Source organism: Apis dorsata, unplaced genomic scaffold (genome assembly GCF_000469605.1).
Source record: "Apis dorsata unplaced genomic scaffold, Apis dorsata 1.3 scaffold_265, whole genome shotgun sequence".
In the NCBI taxonomy this organism is placed as follows: Eukaryota; Metazoa; Arthropoda; class Insecta; order Hymenoptera; family Apidae; genus Apis; species Apis dorsata.
The window spans coordinates 449,256-452,948 of NW_006263543.1; the positions used below are offsets into that span (position 1 = coordinate 449,256).

At 49.4% G+C, this 3,693-nt stretch overlaps 1 long non-coding RNA gene across 1 annotated transcript in view; it reads left to right on the plus strand.

Moving 5' to 3' along the window:
- LOC102673768 overlaps positions 1 to 1,443 on the plus strand; it is a 12,754-nt gene extending 11,311 nt beyond the window's left edge. The window contains exons 2-3 of the long non-coding RNA XR_004150638.1: positions 725 to 728; positions 1,430 to 1,443. This is a non-coding gene — a long non-coding RNA (uncharacterized LOC102673768). The remainder of the gene's footprint in view (positions 1 to 724; positions 729 to 1,429) is intronic.
- The last annotated feature ends 2,250 nt before the right edge of the window (positions 1,444 to 3,693 follow it).

Below are 3,693 nucleotides of genomic sequence, written 5' to 3' on the forward strand. Positions count from 1 at the left end.
GTTGCGATATTACTACGCGCTGGGATATTCGTGATTATTTGAGTTTTTTAAAAACTTATTTCTTCCGTGCGCGATACTGTGATTTCGATGCACGACTTGTAATAATAAAACACGAAAATTTCGATTTCCACACGATTGTTCGAAGACACTTCTTCGAACCTTTCCAAACCTCGAAAACAAACGAACGGAACGAATCCAGTGCCCAAGGTCGGCTTCGAATCCGAGGGCCCCCCGTCCATTGTTCCCCCAGAGTCCCTTTTTGACCGGTCGGAGACGGAGAGCGGCGTGTATACAAAGTTATCCGCGAGTCTTATTCGGAGGGACGACGAGGCTCCGTTGGCCGATCGGTGGGAGGAGAAAGAAGAGATGAAACAGAAAGGGATTCGAAGCGGGAATAGCGGAAGAGGGCCAACACGGTGGAGCGAACGAGATGGGAAAAGGAGGAGCTGTCCAAGAGGAGAAGAGTCGAAGGGAGGAGAAGAAGGCGAGGGAGTCGAAGGGGGAGGGGGAGATGGCAGAAGATCTTGTATGCAAATTCCCTCGGTGCATCTCCGTGGGATCCTGGCGGGATCCGTGGAGGATTAACGGGCCGGCTCTCATGAAAGGAAGAGGGCGAGGAGGGTGAGCGAGCGGGAGAGAATCGGTGCCTCTCTCATCCTCTCAACCTTTATGTATCTCTGCTTGCTCTCCCTCTCTCTCTCTTCCTCTCTTCGCCCCGAAAGAGGATCGTCTCGGTCGTTTCGTCCTTCGATCCGCTCGGTTCGACCGAGAGGACAGCCAAATAAGAGAAGCAGCGCTCGCTCCGGCTAGAGAGCGGGCCCTGAGAAAGAGAGAGAGAGAGAGGAAGAGGGAGAAAAAAGAAGACGCTTCCAGAGAGCGGAACGAAGCCCAGTGGACATGAATTCTCGTAGTCGTCGTAGCTTCGATCCGCCTTCCGATCGCGCGGAAACTAGAAAGCGGGTGTAACAGGTCAGAGGAAGAACCTTCCTCTTCTCTTTCTTCTTCTCCTTCTTCCACTTCTTCCTCTTCCCCCTCGTCGCGTTTACGCCTTCAAGATGTGTGACTCTCCTCGCTCGCACGAGGGCCGCATACGCTCAGAGTATGCGGCTCCAGTCGCCGAGGCGCGAAGATTCTTGGCATCCTGACCGGTCTTTCCGATAAACCGGGGGAGGGAGGATAAAGCGTGGCGTAACGAGGAGGAGGAGAGGAGAGGAGAGGGATGGGTTGAAGGAGGTGCGAAGAAAACTATTTGCCGAGGATTTTTGCTCGATTCAACCCGTTAGATATACGATCGCGAAAGAACCGCGAGAGGGTACGTGAGCCGCCTGCTTGAGCGGGAAACCTCTCCCCCTCGTATTCGTACCGAGCGGACACTTTATCGCCTTTCGTGCCGCAGCTCCTGGAGAGAGAGAGAGAGAGAGAGAGAGAGGAGGACAAAGGAGGTGTTTCGCGCGATTTTCTTCCAAAAAAAGAATTCGTGTTCCACGAACGTTTCAGTTTTTTGCCTTTTCGACGATGTTGTGCGGACGGTGTGCAGATTCCGCCGCGGCCAGATCCTTCTTTACGATTTTTCTGACAGCCATTCCCGCGGTTTCACGCTCTCGCGGATCGCATTCCTTATTCCTCTCCCCCTCCCCCGTCTCGTCCACCTCCATCTTTTTCTTGCCCGCCCTCGACTCCTCGCCGAATCGGGAGTATCGCCACCTCCTCCCCTCCCTCCGTCCCCACGTTTTTCCACGCCGACTAGTCGAAATTAACGCGGCATTGCAACGCGTCCTTGTCGTGGAACCTCTTTCTCTCTCTCCCTCTCCCTCTCCCTCTCTCTCTCTCTCTTTCTCTCTCTCAGAGAGAGAGAGAGGTAACAGAGGCTGGTCGGCCGCATAAATCCTATTAGGGGATCAGGTGGGACCGTACGTGCGAACACGCGCGTTACCGGTGCTCGAGTTTCGAGACGTCTCAGAGACGCGAGGCACGTCTTCGCCGGGCCGGATGCATTCGGGCAAATCGAGCGATGCAGCGAGAAATCGGCGTCCTTCCTACGACGACTTGGGCTGGGATCGGGAGGAATGGGAGGAAGGACGGAGATTTTTGCCCGCCATAAAGCCCCTGTTTCGTGATTCCTGAAACACCGGATTGGATTTCGCGAGCCGAGTACCACGCAGATTCGGCGTGAGCTTTTTTTAAGCTGGCTCTGGTTTTCGGTTAATAGTTTTAATGTATAGTTTGGTTTTAATATAGTTTTAATATTTTAGTTTAGTGTAAATGGATAAACGATTCGATGTATTTAAAAGAGAAATGTCGTTACATTTTTGTTAAAGTATTTATGGTATATATATGTATAATAACGGGGGATGAATATTTTTGGATAAAGAAACGAAGATCATTTGTAACAGTTTTAAAATCGTGTTTCAAATTCGTCGTCGATCGACGAAAATTCTTGCGCGATGTTAAAAAGTTTCCACGTCTTGTAAACTTCACATTTCAACTATTAAAACCGCTTATCCATCAATTTAAACGTAAATTATCATAAAAATTTCCCTGTTTCTCGCACGCTAGTCATTACTCTAGACGGATTAGGAGATATTTTCGGAGATTCCTGGCTAAAGAAGTCCCACCACGAATGAACACCACGACGAAAAATTTAACGAAATTCCATTTTAGCTCCCCCTCGTATCTGTCCTCGTCAAATTGTCTCGTCCCTTCGAATTCGAATTCGCTCCTGCTTTTTACATGTCGCGAATAAGCAGAAGAATAAGCGACGAGCGTTCATTGTCTCGTAGATATTTCCAGAGAATCCAACGAACGCCTCTGAATTATTTTCAATGGCGGGCACCAGACAGTTTTTCTCTCCTCTCCTTGCTCGCTCGCTCGCTCGAGAAACGATAACCGTGTTTCCCAACCGAGAGCGGCTTCGAGAGAGTCACGATGAGTTCGTTTTTCGACCTCAGCCGGGCTAAATATAACCCGGTCGCCGCTTCAGAATTCGTTCGGCCTGAAAAAGGGAACGCGCGCCACGAGAATCTCGAAAAATCGACTCGTGCCTCCGCTCATTCTCGCCTACGAAAAAATTCCCTTCATTTCGATTTCCTATTTCCAACCGCCATTTCCCGCCATTTTTATAGACGAACTGTCTTCAGTCAAGAACGGTAAAATCGAGCATCCTCGTGAAGATATAAATCGAAAACGTTCCACGACGATCTTTCATTTTTCTTTGAAAATTCTTCAACTACGAATACACTTTCGTCGCAATACCGATTCACCGTCGATATTTTTATAAAATATTAGAAACTTATATAAACTTATGAAGAAATTAAAAATTGTGGCTCGTATTACGGAAGCATGGACCGATGCCAGTGAATTTTCCTGTCCATACTCGATCGATCTGCGCATGATTTTTTCCCTTCGAGCGTTACGGATCTTCGAGGTCTTGGCAATGCCCATAAGAAAAAGGTTAAAGAATTTTCCTTGCTCCGTTATTTTCGATTCATTTTCGCATTCATTCATCGCATCACGCCGACTCGTTCAATCGATCGAATTCCGCGCGAGTCGATCGTCGAGATAATCGGCGTGACTCGAGAGCCCGACGACGGTCCGGTGTTAAGTGGTACGTTTGCCCTCTGCGTGGCTCTGTCTTGTAACACGTCAGCGCAGCCTGATTTCACGGGTGGAGAGTTCAGGCAGCGCCGCGACGCG